General features: G+C 44.0%; 1 protein-coding gene across 3 annotated transcripts in view; it reads left to right on the top strand.

Annotated features, from left to right (window-relative positions):
- Positions 1 to 228: 228 nt before the first annotated feature.
- Positions 229 to 19,731, top strand: part of BRD4 (bromodomain containing 4) — a 203,596-nt gene continuing 184,093 nt past the window's right edge. The window contains exon 1 of one of the 3 annotated variants that reach the window (XM_054012978.1): positions 229 to 337. The gene's annotated coding sequence lies outside the window, so the exon portion shown is untranslated. Of the gene's footprint in view, positions 338 to 663; positions 684 to 1,223; positions 1,304 to 19,731 lie in introns of those variants that run through there. The other 2 variants (XM_054012980.1, XM_054012979.1) reach the window with 2 other exon arrangements.

The following is a 19,731-nucleotide window of genomic DNA, read 5'->3' as shown; positions in this document are numbered from 1 at the left end:
CTGCGCTCCCGGCTCCTCCCCAGCCCTTGCGCTCGAGGGGCGGGGCTTAGGGAATGGAGAGGGCGGGGCTTAGGAAAGGGGCGGGGACGCCCGTAGCCTGCGCGGGATGCGTCGGTTGCGTGCTCTGTTGCGCCGCGACGCAGAGCGTTGCGCGGTGAGGTCAGTGCGGAGCCGCTATCAGTCCCTCCCGCTGCCCCTCGGTCTTTATCTGCCCCGCGGAGGCCCCCCCCCCCCCACCCAGCCCCGCGGTGCGACGCGGAGGAGACGCCTCCCCCCCTCCGGGCCCCACGGCACCCGGTCCGGCGGGAGGGTGGAGAGCGCGCGGCCCGCCCCTCAGGTGAGAGCGGAGTTCGCGCGCGCGAGGGAAGCGGCTCTCGACTGGGGGGCGCGGTCGGGCGGAGGTGGGGGTGTCGGTATTCACCATCCTTGGTTACGTTGCCCTGCTAGCGTAACCCGCATTGCGTAATGCGGCCGCTGCGTTAGGGAGACTACGCAATCTTCGCTGGGGCGTCTGTCTCCGGCTGAGGCCTGCTGCTCAAACGGTGTATTCCGACCCGCTTTCCTCGTAGAGAGGGGCGCTACGTTATGTGCGTAGCAGGAGAGGCCCTCCAGGCCGCTGTGGTGCCGTTCATGGAGCCCGCATTCCGCAGCCAGCGGTCTGCGTGGGGGGTGTATGAGAACGGGTAAGGGGATCGGCTTTTTCTGTTTACGCATTTTGCGGCTGGGTAACCTGCAGCATACTACGTGATTTACGTAGGGGACGTCTCTGGCTCTCTTACGCCGATTGCGGTGGAAAGCGAACGCAGGGCATAGGGTGCAGAGTTTGCGTGGGAGAGCGATTTGGCCCCGTCGGTGGGCTACGCGATTTGCGTAGATAGTGCTTTTTTTTCCCCCCCGCGCGCGGAGCGCGGTTTACGTACGTTGGGGGGCGATTCTTCGTTGAGGACGGCTGTTCCCTGGAGAGGTAGGCGAATAGGACTTTCGCGCTATTTGCGTAGCGACCTGAGTAGCCCGATGTATTATTTTTTTAGGAGGCGCGCTGTTTGCGTAGGAGCGTTTGTCCTCTGGTACGCGGCCTGCACAGGGGTGTCCGTGGGCGAGGGGCCGTTGCGCCGCTTGCCCTGGGGCCGGCGGGGGACGGGCAGCTCAGTACGCGGATTGCGCAGTGTACGGGAGCGGGGGCCCTGGGGCGGGGCGGCGGAGCTGATGGTACTTCCTGCCGCCGCCATTTTGTCATCTCGCCGGAGGAGGAAGCGGTGGCTCTGGAGTGGAGGCAGCGCCCGGCCTGGCCCCGCGGCTTGCGGTGAGTGAGGCGGTCACGCACCCCACCCTCACGGGCTCTACCCGCCCCGGCTCCTTCGTGGGTCACGCCAGCCCGGAGCAGGCGGCCCCCGAGACCGCCGGCGGGGCGTGGGACAGCCGCGTCCCTCCGCGCCGTTAGGCCGGGCCGCCGCCGCCACCGCGGGGTGGATGCGGATAGATCGGGCCCGGCTCCTCCTGGCGCTCAGGCCCGGCCGCCCCCGACGTGTCAAGGTGGCTGGGCCCGTCGCCGGCACGTGCGGGTCCTGGTGGTTGGGCGGGCGGGTCGGTCTCTGCGGGGACAGGTCACTGGGCAGGGAGCGGCGGCGCTGGTGCAGCAGCAGGAGGCGGCTCGGCGTTCAACCCTGTTCACTGTAACCGTGTGTGTGTGTGTGTGTGTGTGCGCCGCTCGCCCCGGCCTGCGGGCACGTTACTGTCCGGCCAGCAGCCGCCGGCGGAAGGTCCTCTTCGAGATTGCCCAGCAAATGCGGCACCAGCAGAGTCCCGTAAATGGGATTGAGGCGCTGATTCGGGTTTAAACGGGCCTGATTGGAAGGAAGACTTTGAACAATGTGTACCTTTGATGAACCTTGACTTTTTTTGTTTTGTTTTTGGAAAGGGCAGTAACCGGAATTCTGGTGCACTTCAGAGTATAAACTGGTGCTGCTTACTACACTGGCTCTTCAGATTTTGTCATTTTGCAGTGTAGAAAAACAAATGTTCTCTCTCTTGGTGTGAAAGATTCAAACAAATAAGTTGTAGCAAATACAGTAGGAAGACACCCACCCACCCACCATGAATTTTCCACTGCATGCATCTGATGAAGTGCGTTTTAGCCCACGAAAGCTTATGCCCAAATAAATTTGTTAGTCTCTAAGGTGCCACAAGTACTCCTGTGCTTTTTGCTGATACAAACACCGATACCACTCTGAAAACTGTTTACAGTGATAGAAACAGCGGAACTGACCATGCTGTGTATTTGATGGTACATTCTGTATGGAGAATTTCTTAAATTACTGATTTTAATCTTAAATGTTACAAGTAACACTAGTGAATTTAAAAAAAATTCAGAACTGTGGTTTGATTTAGACTAAAAATGTGTTGACACAGCTGTTTATATGTTGTGAACTAGATAATTTGAAGTTAGCCAGTTAGAAGAAAGTTTAAATGCAAAATTGTTCTACAACTCCCCACCCCCTCAAAAATATAGTTGATTGCATCTAAAGCACCTGATTCCATGAATAAATAAATCATAGTCATAGGACTGGAAGAGACCTCAAGAGGTCATCTTGTCTAGTCCCCTGCACTCATGGCAGGACTAAGTATTATCATTCTAGACCATCCCTGACCGTATGATTTCTGCTAATATGAAATTGTGTGGCTAATATTTTCTTCCTGTCTGCAGTGCTTCTCCCACTCTGACTGATTTCCCCCCCCCCCCCTTCCAAATTGTTGCCTAGATTATAGAATGATCCTTGAGTGTAAACAGTTTGTTCAGAAACAGAGCTTCCTATTAAGAAGGCTGGTCCATGTTTTGGGAAGGAGAGTTGGTACGGTAGTATGAGAAGAAAAGGAAGGTGACCATGTCCCTACTGACTGTATTGTGTGAAAGAAGGAAAACTTCAGTTAGAGATGAGAACCAGAATTTGCCTATTGAATATGCATTGCATTGTGATTGACTGGTGAATTCTACTTAAAATATAACCAGAGCAGGGGCGGCTCCAGGCAGCAGCGCACCAAGCACGTGCCTGGGGCGGCAAGCCGTGGGGGGCGACCTGCGGGTTACTGTGAGGGCAGCAGTCAGGTTGCCTTCAGCGGTATGCCTGCGGGAGGTCCGCTGGTCCTGCGGCTTCGGCGGCAATTTGGCGGCGGGTACGCCAAAGGCGCGGGACCGGCGGACCTCCTGCAGGCATGCCGCCGAATCCTCATTACCAGCGGACCTCCCGCAGGCGTGCTGCCGAAAGCAGTCTGACTGCCGTGCTTGGGGTGGCAAAATACAGAGAACCAGAGAAGTTAGATCTACTTGCACCATTGGTAGTGTGGCTAAAATTCCTCTCTCATAGCTATAACAAAAGTATTTCAGTAATACTTCTATATTTTCATAGTTCCATTAACTGTTTATATAAAAATGTGAAGACTATTTTGCTTGCTTATTTTTTAGTAACTTTTTTCTTTTCCTGCTGCTTGTTAATCATGTAAAGTGAAACTATGATCTGTCCTGGAACTGGATTGATCTCAAGAATGGGTCAGGATACAGCTTTATCTTCCTTTCAATACTACTGATGAGCACATTGTTCTTTACCTAAATAGTACCTTATAGGTAGGTGATTTTAAAACTAAAAATGGCCAAAAATTAGGTGTTACTTAAACATCAATTAACTCTCAATAAGCCTTGTTAAAAAAAAAAAAATTTTTTTTAGACTGTTTCTGGGAAGTTCTTGTTTAGCAGTGCTTCTGTATTGTTTTTAATCTAAAATTTGTGGTGTTCAGACTTATTGCACATTTTATAAAAACCGACTGGAGACTGGGAAAATAGCTGGAAAATGTAGGAAGTGCATGTGCTGTAGATCTTTGTTTGAGATGCATACTATCCTGGGATGGAAAGAATTAAGCTGGCAAATATTTACCAGACAGTCAAGATCATGAATGATCACCAGTGGTTGTGTATGATACTGTTACAGTATGGCTAGATTGTTAGTGTTCTATGAGATACATGTATGTAAACTTAATTCTGCAGGCTACTTAGGATGTTGGGTTCTCTTTTGTATTTACAGAACATTTTTCATAAAAATAGAATGAAATGGTGGAGGGACTTTAAAAATCATTCATTTACATTAGCTTTGTAAAGCCCCAACTTAATTTGAAAATTTATGGTATGGCTTGCAATTTTAGGTTAAATTGATTATGAATTAAGTTTTATAAATTCTGGTTTTAAACTGTTCAGTGTCACTACGATAGGATATCTTTGAATTTTATGCAACTGCTTCAGGCAAACAACAAAAAAAGAAAATTCCATCATAAAACACTTGAGCACTTCACTGCATGACTAGTTTGATTTCAGTAGCATAAGTGCTTTCAGAATGGAGCCTTAATACTGTTTTTATTCAGAATTTATATTCATACAAAGTGGAATAAAATCTTCATCACTATGAAAGTTGTCATTGTTAACATTGAAAAGCTTAGTATTTCAAGATATTAACAAACTTCAAAATTGTGGGTTTTTTATACGTACAAGCTTGCAAATATGTTAATATCAGTAATGTAATATTTTACAATTACAGTTCATGAGCAAAAGTCAGAATTGTTGCTATTGTGGCCAGTTATTGAAATTCACAGAGGGATCTTGAAGTCATTCAGAAATAAAATGCTGAAAACAAAAATCAACTTTGAAGTTGTCCTAATGCAGTTTCTAGTCTTTAAGTGCATCTGGTGAAATGATGAAAATACTAATTCAAAGCCAGCAGAACCCTTGTCAGTTAATTGACACTACTTTCATGATCATATCTTTTTCTCAGAGTATATACTGGAGATTATCACTACTGAATAGTGTTACAATACTCAATTGGCGAACATGACTTTTTTTTTTTTTTTTAAATTGAGGCAGCTGGCTTGCAGTTCAACTATTGTTGGCAGAAAACCTACTTCCATCATAAACATATTAATCTAAATAGTCAAGTGCAGGTGTTGATTCTGCTGCTGTGGGTGGAACCAGCACATGCAGAAACTGGTCATATATTTTAGAAAATAATGAGGACTACCACATAATACTTGCTGAACATGCATTTTATCATTAATTGCATTTCAATAAAAAAATGTTTGTCTTCCTCCACACTTCAACAGCTTCAGCCAAGGAACACGAACTTCTCTATACAAATTCATATGCCATTACTACTGGTTTCAGTATTTTGAACAATTTCCTAGTGAATTTTTTCTGGCCAGTAAAATCCACATCCCTGAGTGACACAGTTATACTGACCTTACTCCTGGTGTAAACAGCACTGTGTCGATGGGAGGGCTTCTCCCGTTGACATAACGACTGCTTCTTGGGAAGATGGATTACCTATGCTGACAGTAGAAGTCTTCCCATTGTTTTTGGTAATGACTTCACTGAAGCGCTGCAGTGGCGCAGTTGCAGCCTTTTAAGCATAGAGAAGCACTCGGTCTACATTCTTCGCAGATCTTTATTCACTTGATTTAGTCTGAAACATAAACTTGTAGGCAAGCTGCAAAAGTATTTCATCTTATTACTTGAGATGTGACAAATACATGCTGCCATCTTTCTGTTTGTATTTGGCAGCTGTAAAGTGGCTGTTGAAAAGTAACTTAATCACAAATCCAGTTGTAAGATCAAGGTCCTGTGTGGGTGGATCCCTGTACTTTTGCAAAGAAATGTTGAAGTCTGTGGGGTTACAGGAGTCCATTGTGTGCAATCAGGAGCATAGATAGTATCTCACCTAGATTTAGAATGTGTGCAGAATAGGCATCTACTCTGTCCTGCAAAGTTTTCTTAATCTTAGCCTCATTGGTTTTGTTGTTGTTCACAAACTGGTTATGTCTTTTGTCTGTAGTGATTGTAGTCAAATGTTCAGATGAATGTGGATGATTGCAGGCATCAGTGCAGAAAGAGCTCTGCGTAAACTCAGAAACTTCTCTCCCGCCAACAGCAGTTAGTTCAGTAAAAGATATTCTCACCCACCTTGTCTTGCTTGAGTATGCAGCGTAAACAATGTAGATTGAAACTCCTGATGAGTATAAGTTGTCCATGTTTTCCCACCATACATGAGAGTGCTGAGGTCACAAGCTTGGTACACTAGCATTTTGGTCTTGATGATCAGCTTTGAGTTGTTCCATGCTCTTTTAGTTAGTCTGCTGAAGGTGGTGGCAGCCTTTCCAATGCGAACATTTAGTTCTTCATCCAGTGAGAGGTTGGTGGTCACTCTAGAACTTAAATAGCTGAACTTTTGGACTACTTTAGCTGGTTTGTATTTAAGGTAATTGAATAATCTCGTGGACCCCTCTGTCCTAATAGAACAGGTTTTTTTGGTGCTGGTGGTGAGAGTAAATGCCTGACAGGTACTTGAAAGGTGGTTCATGAGTTCTTATACCAGATCTTCATTGTGGGCTATGAGGACAGCATCATCAGTGAATAGAAGTTCCCTGATAAGCGCCTTTTTGATTTTGGTCTTTGACTTACGTCGGGATAGGTTGAAGTGTTTCCCATCTGATCTTATGTGGAGATACACTCCATCATCCTTCTTTGTGTTTGGTTAGATCTGCAGTGACAGTGTTTGTAAATCAAGCATGTGCTGGGTCGTCATCCAAGACTACTATAACATGAAATATATGGCAGAATGCGGGTAAAACAGCAGGGGACATGAAATTCTCCCTTAAGGAGTTCAGTCACAAATTTAATACACAATTTTTTTTTTTTTTTTTTTTAATGAACATCGTCAACACGGAAGCATGTCCTCCGGAATGTTGGCTGAAGCATGAAGGGGCATACAAATGTTTAGCCTATCTGGCACGTAAATACCTTGCAACGCTGGCTACAAAAGTCCAATGCGAATGCCTGTTCTCACTTTCAGGTGACATTGTAAATAAGAAGCAGGCAGCAGTATCTCCCGTAAATGTAAACAAACTTGTTAGTCTTAGCTATTGGCTGAAATAGGACTGAGTGGACTTGTATTCTCTAAAGTTTTACATTGTTTTGTTTTTGTCTGGTTATGTAACAAAAAAAATTCTACATTTGTAAATTACACTTTCACAATAGAGATTGCGCTACAGTACTTGTATGAGGTGAATTGAAAAATACTATTTCTTTTATAATTTTTACAGTGCAAATATATGTAATAAAAATATAAAGTGTATATATAAGGAACAGTACACTTTGTATTCTGTGTTGTAATTGAAATCAATATATTTGAAAATGTAGAAAAACATCCAAAATATTTAACAAATTTCAATTGGTATTTTATTGTTTAACAGCACGATTAATCGAGATTAATTATTTTAATCACAGTTAATTTTTTTGTTAATCGCATGAGTTAACTGTGATTGACACCCTAGTAAATATAATCCCAATCTATAAAAATGGAAATAAGGACAACCCAGGGAATCACAGACCAGTCAGCTTAACTTCAGTACCCAGAAATAATTAATTATTTATTTAAATAATTAAGCAATCGATTTGCAAACACCTAGAAGATAGGTAACAGTCCACATGGATTTGTCAAGAACAAATAGTGTCAAATCCAACCTAATAGCTTTCTTTCACAGGGTAATGTGCCTTGTGTGTAGTGCGGAAGCACTAGATGTGGTATACCTTGACTTTAGTAAGGCTTTTGATTCTGTCTTGTGTGACCTTCTCATAAACAAACTTGGGAAATACAACCTAGATTGAGCTACTATAAAGCGGGCGCATAACTGGTTGGAAAGCCATTCCCAGCGAGTAGTTATCAGTGGTTCAGTCAAGCTGGAAGGGTATATTGAGTGTGGTCCCACAGAAATCCATTCTTAGTCCGGTTTTGTTCAATATCTTCATCAGTGATTTAGATAATGGCATAGAGAATACGCTTATAAAGTTTGTGGATGATACCAAGCTGGGAGGGGGGGTTGCAAGTGCTTTGGAGGATAGGATTAAAATTCAAAATGGTCTGGACAAACTGGAGAAATCGTCTCAAGTAAATAGAAAACATGACCTTTGAGGGAAGATTGAAAAAACTGGGTTTGTTTACTCTGGAAAAGAGAAGATTGAGGGGGGACATGAGCTTTCAAATACATAGAAGGTTGTTACAAGAAGGAGGGAGAAAAATTGTTTTTCTTAACCTCTGAGGATAGGACAAGAAGCAATGGGCTTAAATTGCAGCAAGGGCGGTTTAGGTTGGACATTAGGAAAAACTTCCTAATTGTCAGAGTGGTTAAGCACTGGAATAAATTGCCTAGGGAGGTTGTGGAATCTCCATCATTGGGGATTTTTAAGAGCAGGTTAGACAAACACCTGTCAGGAACGGTCTAGGTAATGCTTAGTCCTGCAATGAGTGCAGGGGACTGGACTAGATGACTTTTCAAGGTCCCTTCCAGTCCTTTGATTCTATGGCCTATGTTATACATGAAGTCAGATTCCATGATCGCAACTCTCCCTTCTGGCCTTGGAATCTATGAAGGCCTTCCAAACGCTACATGGTGCAATGCCTAAGACCTCAGTGGTTCAGGAGCCAAATGAGCTATTAACATTATTCAAAAGAGCCACAGTAGTATGAATTCATTGTTTCATTTACTGTAGTAACTATATATTCATATTTAAACAATATGACAGGAAAATATTTAGTTTATATATAGATTTGATTCCCAGATTAAATGACCAAGTATTTTATCAAGTACAATTGGTTAATAACCTAGTAAAAGCACCCTGATTGGTTAATAAGTAAATATTTTAATATCAAGTGCTGCAAAAAGCTGCAGGAGACACATTGAAGAGCCATTTGCAGTTCAAGAGCCACAGTCTGAGTATCACTGGTCTAGCTCAGGGGTAGGCAACCTATGGCACGCATGCCAAAGGCGGCACGCGAGCTAATTTTCAGTGGCACTCACACTGCCTGGTGCTGGCCACTGGTCCGGGGGGCTCTGCATTTTAATTTAATTTTAAATGAAGCTTCTTAAACATTTTAAAAACCTTATTTACTTTATATACAGCAATAGTTTAGTTATATATTATAGACTTATAGAAAGAGACCTTCTAAAAACGTTAAAATGTATTACTGGCACGCGAAACCTTAAATTAGAGTGAATAAATGAAGATTCGGCACACCACTTCTGAAAGGTTGCCGATCCCTGGTCTAGATTGTTGTTCACTGATTACCATTGTGGTATGTGATCCCTTAACTCATATAACTGGGCTTGAGTTAACACTGCATGTGTGCATAAAATGCTTGAGTTAGCAGGGAGTCAAGAAGATTTCTTGACATTTCAATATACTTCTATCTAGCCAAAGCAAAAAGCTTCACGTGGGCTCAAAGTCACTCAAGATGCTTATCTTCTATAGTAAAATCCTTGACAGTTTTGAATGATCTGCACACATAACTTCTGTGGAAGCTTTGCACAGTCAAAATTCATTGACTAGCCTAGTCAGTTCCCCCCAGCCCCCACCCCAAAAGTAATTCTGCACTTGAGCTCACTCCTGTTCACGAGATCATGCTGATGCTGATCAAAAAAAGAAAAAATCAAGAGCAAGAAAAACCGAGATACTGCTGGTGTTGCTTTGGATAGCCCTTTTTTTCTGACAAAAGAATGGGATATGCTAAAGTTTAAAGATGTCTTTTAATAAAATAAATAGGATATCTCCATTAATTTATTATCTCCTAGAACTGGAAGGGACCTTGAAAGGTCATCGAGTCCAGCCCCCTGCCTTCACTAGCAGGACCAAGTACTGATTTTGCCCCAGATCCTTAAATGGTCCCCTCAAGGATTGAACTCACAACCCTGGGTTTAGCAGGCCAATGCTTGAACCACTGAGCTATCTCCCCCCTTTTTTGCAGTGAAATTTGCATCTGTGTAAACTCAACTATTTAGCAAAGGATGTTATACGTTAAGCCTTCATCAACCGTAGCAGGTGTCAGGGATAGACATAGTGCGAATCGCAAAAGTACAAGTCTGATTTGTTCACACTGAGCTGTTTGCACACTGAATAAAACAAAAGACTTTTTTTTCCAGTCTCCACTACTGACCTTCAACCAGGGTGCTGACTGCCATGAGGGCATCCTCTTGCACTCCCCCTGATCCAGCTGTACTCCGGAACGTTCTCAGAGATGCCATAACCACATCAGAGATCTGCAAAGCATCCTGGTGCTGCACTTTCCGGAGAACATTCTAGGTTTGGGGGAAGGGAAAAGGGACCAGTGTTTGTCTAACCCAGGGGTCGGCAACCTTTCAGCAGTGGTGTGCCAAGTCTTCACTTATTCACTTTAACTTAGTTTTGTGTGCCGGTAATACATTTTAACATTTTTTAGAAGGTCTCCCTCTATAAGTCTATATTATATAACTAAACTATTGTATGTAAAGTAAACAAGGTTTTCAGAATGTTTAAGAAGCTTAATTTAAAATTAAATTAAAATGCTGATCTTACGCCGCCGGCCCACTCAGCCCGCTGCTGGCCTGGGGTTCCGTTCACTTAGTTTGTCAGCGGGCTGAGCGGGGCCTGCGTGACCCCGGCTGGCAAGGGGCCGGCAGCCGGGACCTCAGACAGGGGATGCATATGGGAATGTGGGGAGTGTGTGCAGGAGCTCCCGTTTGGTGCTCAAGGTGGGGGTGGGGATGTGCAAGAGTCAGGGCATGAGGTGTGGCGGGGGCTGGGGACGTATAGGGGTGCAGGAGTCAGAACGGGGGCTGGAGGTGTGTGAGGGAGTGCAGGAATCAGGGCAGAAGGCAGGGTGTGTGGCGGGTGCAGGGGTCAGGGCAGAAGGCTGGGTGTGTCTGAGGGGGTGCAGGGGTCAGGGCAGAGGGCTGGGGTGCTCGGCTTGTGGGGGTGCTCATGGCAGGGGGCTGGAGGGGATATGCCCCCTCCCCACCTCTTCTCTGCCTCCTACCCGGAGCAGCAAGCATGCTGTGGCTCAGTTCCACTCTGCTCCCCCCCCCCCCCCTCGCAAGGCGATCAGCTGATCGGCAGGGAGTGGGGGTGGGAGGGGCAGGAAAGCAACACACTGCGGGAAGAAGCGGGGGAGGAGGGAGCTTGGCTGCTGGCATGACCAAGCTTCTCCCTTCTGCCTCGACAGGAGAAATTGGTGGGCGGGGAGGGGGGCTGAGTGGGGCCAGGACCCCGGCAGGCAGCAGCGTGCCATCAGAAATCGGCTCGCGTGCCGTCTTTGGCACGCGTGCTGCAGGTTGCTGACCCCTGGTCTAACCTGCTCTTAAGAATGTCCAATGATGGAGATTCCACAGCCTACCTACGTAATTTATTCTGGTGCTTAACCACCCTGACAGGAAGTTTTTCCTAATGTCCAATCTAAGGTGCTCTTGCTGCTATTTGAGTCCATTGCTTCTTGTCCTATTCTCAGAGGTTAAGGAGAACAGTTTTTCTCCCTCTTCCTCCTAACAACTTTTTATGTACTTAAAAACGGTTATGTCTCCCTCTCAGTCTATTCTCCAGACTAAACAAACCCAATTTTTTCAGTCTTCCCTCATAAGTCATGTTTTTTTTATACATTTAATAATTTTTGTTGCTTTTTTCTAGACTCTCTCCAATTTGTCCACATCCTTCCTGAAATGTGGTGCCCAGAACTGGACACAATACTCCAGTTGAGGCCTAATCAGCGCAGAGTAGAGTGGAAGAATTACTTCTCGTGTCTTGCTTACAACACTCTTGCTAATACATCCCAGAATAAATTAGGCTTTTTTCCCCAACAATGTTACACTGTTGACTCATATTTAGCTTGTGGTCCACTATGACCCCTAGTGGTACTCCTTCCTAGGCAGTCATTTCCTATTTTGTAAGTGTGCAACTGATTGTTCCTTCCTAAATGAAGTACTTTGCGTTTGTCCTTATTGAATTTCATCCTATTTACTTAAACCATTTCTCCATTTTGTCCAGATCATTTTGAATTTTAATCCTATCCTCCAAAGCACTTGCAACCCCTCCCAGCTTTGTATTGTCCACAAACTTTATAAGTGTACTCTCTGTGCCATTATCTAAATCATTGATGAAGATATTGAACAGAACTGGACCCAGAATTGATCCCTGTGGGACCCCAATTGTTATGTCCTTCCAGAATGACTGTGAACTACTAATGATTACTCTCCGGGAATGGTTTTCCAACCAGTTTTGTACCCACCTTATAGCATCTCTATCTAGGTTGCATTTCTTAGTTTATGAGAAGGTCATGTGAGACAGTATCAAAAGCTTTACTAAAGTCAAGATATACCACTCCCCTCCCCCCCCCCCCCTCATTTACAAGGCTTGTTACCCTGTCAAAGAAAGCTATCCGGTTGGTTTGACACGATTTATTCTTGACAAATCCATGCTGACTGTTACTTATTACCTTATCTTCCATATGTTTGCAAATTGACTGCTTAATTATTGCTTCCCCAAAATAATTCCTAGAGTATATGTTTTAGAAAAACATCCAGTCTTGATTTAAAAATTGTTCATGATGGAGAATCCAGAACTGTTAGTGATGGAGAATCTGCAAAGTTACTTAGGGGGCTAAGTCCCATTTTCAGAAGTGACTTAGGCACTTAGGAGTCTAAGCCCTGTTGACTTTCAATGGGGTTGAAAGCTGAGCAGAGCATTGTTGAAATACCTTTAAAAATCTGGGCCTGTGTACTAGATACTTCATATTCATTACATTTTGAAGGTTTGGATCTCTTAGTAGGTAGCTAGTAAACTCAAATTCTGAATCTTCATTTTTCTTTGGATGTGCTTAGCCTACACAAAGGCTTAAGAGGGGTTATGGTGTACCCAGGAAGTATCTGTTAATATATTGGTACATTTATTAGGTATGAAAACTTTATGGTCCGAGGCATCAGAGTAAGTTAACTAGGATTTCTTAGAAGGTGCTGAATTCAGTCTCCATTCATAATGATTTCAGTACTGTGTGGTTGTATTTTAGTTTGTGAAATCAAAGTAATTACCACAGTTCATTAATTCTTGCATGTAGAAGTAAATAGCTGGATGTTAGTACAGTAACTCCTCACTTAGTCGTCCCAACAACGTTGTTTTGTTATGTTGCTGATCAATTAGAGAACATGCTCATTTAAAGTTGTGCAATGCTCCCTTATAACGTTGTTTGGCAGCCGCCTGCTTTGTCCACTGTTTGCAGAAAAAGCAGCCCATTGGAGCTAGTTGGTGTGGGCTTGAAACCAGGGTGGACCCGCAGTCCCACATCAGCTCCCCTAAGTTCCCTGTGTGGCAGCCGCCCAGCAGGCTATCAGTTGCCAGGCAGTTCAGCTGTCCCTCCCCTCACTGCCCTTGAGCTGCTCCCGGGAGCCTCCTGCTTGCTGTGTGGGGTGGGGGAGAAGAAGAGGACTGCCAATGTCAGGGAGCTCCCCTGCTCTTCTGCCCTGCTCCTACCCCCCCCCCCGCTCCTGTACCCCATCTCCGCAGTGTTGGGATGGGAACAGGACAGGGCTCAGGACTGAGGGAGCTTGCTGGCAGCAGCTGCTGTCTCAACTTGCTGATCTACTTAAAAAGGCAGTGTTCTTAGAGTGGGGTCAGTGTACTTAAAGGGGCAATGAGCGTGTTTCTCTCTCTTTCTCTCACTCACTCTCACACACACACACACACACACTCTGTCGCTCTGCTATGCTATCTCCCCTCCCTCCATTCGTGCTGCCTTGTAGAATGTGAGGCTACATTAACAACGTATTAATCCTTGAGGGTTCAGCCGAGTGCTAGTTCATCATTTAGCAGTAAGGCATTCCCTGGGATTGTTTAAAACTTATACTGTGTGTGTATGTGTGTATGTATGTATGTATGTGTGTAATATATATATATTATTAAAAAAAAATGCACACACAGAGTCTTTTGACTGGTGAACAAAATTTCCCTGGAACCTAATTTCCCCCTCCCCCCATTTACATTAATTCTTATGGGGGAAATTGGATTCGCTTAACATCATTTTGCTTAAAGTAGCATTTTTTTTCAGGAACGTAACTACAATGTTAAGTGAGGAGTTACTGTATATACAGAAACTTGAGAGAATGATTAGTGTTTGTGGAAAAACAGTGGGAATCTACAAGAAACCATGTTAGATATACCATAGCAGGAACTTTTTACTTGGGGGGGAGAGGGAGGGTTGAAACCTTGGGTCAAGGTCATGGTTAAATTCTTGCTGCCGGTAATCCTAGTTTTGACTTCTACAGGCCAGGAGTTACTTAGCAGCAATGATGATGATTAGTTGTTGACTACTATTTTGTGAAAGCTTCAGACAGTAGTAGAGTAGAGTTACTAGTAGTAGAGTTACTGGAGTGGGTTGTCTGCCAGGGCTTTTTAAAGAGCTTTCTGCTGCTGTCTTTATTGATGCTCTTGGGGAGCAGTGCTTGCTTCTAATTTTCTTTAATTATTTTTTAACAGAGTTGTGTTGCTTAGCTCCATTTCTAGCTTTTTGCCTCTTCATGAGGGTTTTTCCCATCGCTGAGTGATCTTTGTGGCAACTAGTGTAACTCTTCAGCTGCCTTTATATTACTGTCTTCTATGCACAAGGAAGATTGCTAATTACGGTTGATACAATTATGCTCTACACAATACACTTAACAGCTCTACACAAATATGCTCTACACAATACACTTAACAGCTGGTCTAATGATGGACTGATGTCACTTAATGCAGCCAGGAAGCCTGAAGGATGAGCAGAATGGCATGTCTCCAGATAAAATATAGAATGATAACGAAAACAAGAACTGCTCACAGATAGCAATGAAGATTCAGACAAGGACTCTAAAACCTTGACTTTAAGTGATAACTTGAGAATGAAAATGTAAGACTTCCTCTGGCGAGTTTGACAAGTTAAATATTAAACCTATTCTTTTTAAAGCTCTCTTTCTGAAACTTCTAATTCCATGAAATCTTTCAAGCACTGCATGAAATTTCTGTATTAATATTTTCCTGCTAGAAAGCATACGGAGATCTGGGTGTGCCTGTCTTGTCTGCAGAGAAATCTGGTATCATGTTTGTAGGTTGGTTATCCACGTAGAATGTTGCAGTTTTAAGGAATGTGGGAAGCCATCCTTTTTATGATCAGGATGACCGTTAAAGACTACATTAATCCAATGCAGGATTGAGACTTAGCGTATTCATGAAATATTTTTTTAAAATTAACTAAAATTGGACCTTCCTTATCTCCTGAGAGGCTATTCTGTGTTCTTATTGATAAGCTGGATCTCAGGGATATGCCTCAAACTTGTCTTTTTGCTAATCTTATTTCTCTTTGCTAATCTCTGAACGACCCTAAATAATTCCTCCTGCAATGTTGATCCACTTCAAATAACTGTAGGTAGCTGTCAAATCGCCTCAAGGCATCTTTTAGCAAAACTATGGATATTTCAGTCCCCATGCTTGTAGGAAAAGTCTGTCATGTACTTGTTATCAAATGCTGTATTTTCATTTGCAGCCCATTGTAGAGGGAGACAAACCCTCAAATATACGCTGAAAATGTGACATCGAAAACTTGGCATTCACATGTTATCCGAGAGTAGGATTCTTACATTTTCATTATCTTGCCTTCACAAAAGGAATGTGCAAGGAATAGAATTTTTGTTCTTGCGTAGCTGACACATGAATTTTAGACCTACTAGTTTAAATTGTTTTTACAAACAAAATCAGTCACTGGAAATGTTCACATAAGGGTTGCTTTAACTGTCTTCATTATTTGCAAGACTGTAACTTGGGGACATATTCCTAAATGCATTCACACATAAAAATATTGGCTGAGGGCCCCATGCCATACACCCAGAATGACAATAGGAACAAACTCCATTGATGTCCACGTTACTGTGTGGGAGCATGGCTTTCCCATGCCTGGACCCAATAGCATTCGTGAATATCCTCTCATTGTGTACTTGACCAGTGCATGGGGGTTCATGAGCCACCTTTAATGATCCACCAAATCTTGCCTTGTCAGGAAATAATCCTTCTTATTGATGTGTTTGTGTGCACCTGCAGAATCAGTGGTGTCAGCAGATAATGGGTATATGAATACCAACACGGTTTGGCCCAGCCACTGAAACACATCAGTTTTGAGACCTGTTGACCCCAAACTGGCCCCCAACAAACCTGTAACAGACCAGCTTTTACAGGGTAACTATTGCATACCTCTGTACTGGTACTAGGGCTCTCATCCTGGTGGTCTCACATGCCTGGACCTGCATAAGCAGTTCAGAATTCTAGGAAAGTGGCTTTCTTCATCCAGAAGTTCTGCAGTCACGGCTGATCATCTGAGACCCAGAGAACCACAAGGTCCTACCAGTCTGCTTCTGAGTCTTGTTCAAAACTGTTGCTTAATGGTGAATGAAGTGCTCACTAAGATACTATGCAGCTACTCATGAACTGGTGGCATTCAGGTCCTTTTCCTGTTGATTGCACGACTGCTGGGCTCTCCACTGGCAATGATAGAACACTTCCCACTGCCTATTTGCAGCTATTTCTGATGCCAACTGTATCTTCAAATCTAGGAAAACTTTCTTCTAGTGACAGTGCTTTTGCTTTGTATGCCATATAAAGCCGTTTCCACAGCTGCCGACTGTCATCTGAGGTCTTCATTGACTTCTGGACTTTTTCAGAAATATGAAGGATGGTGGTGTTGGTAGATATGAGAGTTATACCTCTGTCCAAAAGTGAGGGGTCCTGGTGGGCCATAAGTAGGGCCCTACCAAATTCATGGTACATGTTGGTGAATTTGATGGCCAGGGTTTTTTTTAAATTAGTCAGTTTCATGTTTTCAGATCTTTACATGAGAAATTTCATGGTGGTGTAACTGTGGAGGTCTGGACCCAAAAGGGGGCCAGGGTGGGAGGGTCCCAAGACTATTGTAGAGGGGTTGTGGGATTGCCACCCTTATTTCTGCCTTGCTGCTCGCGGAGGCACTGTCTTCAGAGCTGGGCAGCAGAGAGGAAGGCTCCTGGCCAGGTGTCGTAAGTCTATAAGTGGTGGGTTACCATATGTCCAGGTTTCCTGGCAGTCTCCTGCCTGCATACGGAGGTGATGGAGCCGCAGCCTCCCCGCGTGGGGCGGTGACAACTGGAGCCACGGAGCTTCCTGTAGCTGTGGGAGAGCTTGGAGGTGGGGTCTGACTCACACCAGGAGCGGCACTTGCAGGGGAGGAGGAAGTCTGGTTCTTCCCCCATCCCCGGCCAGGACTAGTAGCTGGAACCCTGCGCAGGGTAGGAGCCTCTGGCTGGGCACCAGATTTCAGTCCATGACGTATTTTTCACGGCCATGAATTTGATATGGCTCTAGCCATAAGCAGTCATTCACAGTACTTTTAGTTTGAAGCAGAGAGGAGACCTCTGTGATATGTGCTTAGAAGGTATTGCTGTTAAAACAGTTGGGTGCGGCACTAGCGTTGGACATATTGCATAACTGCAATCCCGCTTATCATATGTGAATACTGTGTGCAGATGTAGTGATTCAGAACAATAGTTTAGTTACTTGTAATAGTTAACTTAGTAGTGTAGATGCAGCTGCATTGTCTGGGCTTTTAAAACTCCCTAAATGAACCACAGGTATGGCTCCCATCCATCAGAGAGAATAGCAACTAAAGTAACATGCCATGAATTGGGTGGTGGGGACAGGCTAGATCAATTTGGTTAATGATGTTTAGCAGAACTGGAAATGTGCCAAAGATGACATCTTAAATAACAGGCTCTAGATTTTGAGTTCAGGGACTTGGTTTTGAGTTTGAACAACAGCCAAGTGGCAGTATTACAGTTCAGTGATATAACTAATATTTGTCTCCATTAGTATGCCTTTTTGAGATTATTTCTTAAGAAAATTGAATAGAGGCAGAACAAAAAAATAAATCTACATAAATGTTTTACAGTAGTGAACGAGTTTGTGTATAGCATTGTAGTCTGTCAGGCTAACAAAGTACATGTGTGGTAGTTGTTGTGGAGAGTAACTGTTAGCTGTTTGGCATTAAAACTTAATGTGGGATACCAGCATTAGATTTGTGTGTGTCACCCTGTTGTCTGTCCGTGTGTCTGTCTCTCTCCCCCTCCCCCACGCCCTGGCAGCTGCAAACAGTGGGTATTGCGCTTGAGTACAGAAGTATTTTTTTTCTCTGCCATCCTTGCTGTTGAGTGAAAGTGACTAAGATTACTTTGACAACACTAGTTTCATTTTCAGAGTAGCAGCCGTGTTAGTCTGTATCCGCAAAAAGAACAGGAGTCCTTGTGGCACCTTAGAGACTAACAAATTTATTAGAGCATAAGCTTTCGTGGACTACAGCCCACTTCTTCGGATACATATAGAGTGGAACATATATTGAGCGCACACACACACACCCCATACAGAGAGCATGAACAGGTGGGAGTTGTCTTACCAACTCTGAGAGGCCAAACTGTCTATACTGGCCTAGCTTGATTATCACTTCAAAAAAAATGTTTTTCTCTTACTTAATTGGTCTCTCAGAGTTGGTAAGACAACTCCCACCTGTTCATGCTCTCTCTGTGTGTGTATATATATATCTCCTCAATATATGTTTCACTCTATATGCATCTGAAGAAGTGGGCAGTAGCCACGAAAGCTTATGCTCTAATAAATTTGTTAGTCTCTAAGGTGCCACAAGTACTCCTGTTCTTTTTACAAGTTTCACTGGAGTGCAGTGAATTCTTCCCATACAGATGCTAATGTCTGGCAGTATGATAGACAGCTATTGATCTGGTTAAGTTATAATGTAGAATTGGATTAATTATTTGACGAGCAAGGGCTTGTGGAACATATACTTGTAGAAACAAATGTTCTTAAGGTTTTTTTACCCTATATTTATTTATTTTTAAGTCTTTTGTCAAAAAAACTTTTGTCAGTCAGGAATGTGAAGGAAAAAAAACCGCCCCCAACCAACAAAAGTTTCACCGACAAGTGCCGGTGTAGACAGCGCTGTCAGCAGGGGACGCTCTCCTGCGAACATAGCTGCTGCCGCTTGTTGGGTGTGGTTTAATTGTGTCCCGTCGGCATAGAGTGGCTACATGGGAGACCGTAAAGTGGTGCAGCAGCGCTGCTGTAAGGTCTGTAGTTTAGACATAGCCTAATGCAGGAGTTCTCACCACATTTTTTTGTGGCCTCAACTCTTACTGGTGGCTGCTCTGACAATTTTTCCTAAAATACTTAATTAACTTTAAGAAAAACAAATATGCACATGTACATGTCCAAAATATTTATGTAGTTTTTTCAGACTCAATAATAAAAATAATGTACAGTTGTCTCTATTCTTTACTGGACCTAAGCAGAATAGAAACACAAATAAGGTGCTTTACCTGTTTTGCTTTTTTTGGTTGATTTTATTTTAAAGACTTGCTAGCTAGTAAGTCTGCTGTTGTGAAAAGTGATATTTGTATATTTAATATCATTTTTCACAGCAGACTTTCTCAGACTTGATTTAGTTGGGAATTGGTCCTGCTTTGAGCAGGGCATTGGACTAGATGACCTCCTGAGGTCCCTTCCAACCCTGATATTCTATGATTCTATGATCCCCCGGCAAGCTGGGGGACAAATTAAATCCTGGATGGGGAGGTGGGTAAGGAGGCAGGAGGGCCGGGTTAATGCGGGACTGGATGGGGGGTGAAGGAGGCAGCAGGGGTCAGGGTGATGGGGTGGGGGTTGAGTCCGGGCCTGGGGTCTTGCTGCATGAGTGGGGGCTGGAGGGAGCCAGGGGTGACATGGTGGGGGTGAGCCTGGGGCCAGAGCCTGAAGCCCTGTGGTTGCGGGACTGAGCCTGCTGCCCACCT

The sequence above is a fragment of the Malaclemys terrapin genome, chromosome 23 (assembly GCF_027887155.1).
Source record: "Malaclemys terrapin pileata isolate rMalTer1 chromosome 23, rMalTer1.hap1, whole genome shotgun sequence".
Classification (NCBI taxonomy): Eukaryota; Metazoa; Chordata; order Testudines; family Emydidae; genus Malaclemys; species Malaclemys terrapin.
Note: the sequence above shows the minus strand (reverse complement) of the source record. Positions and strands in the feature narration are given on the sequence as shown.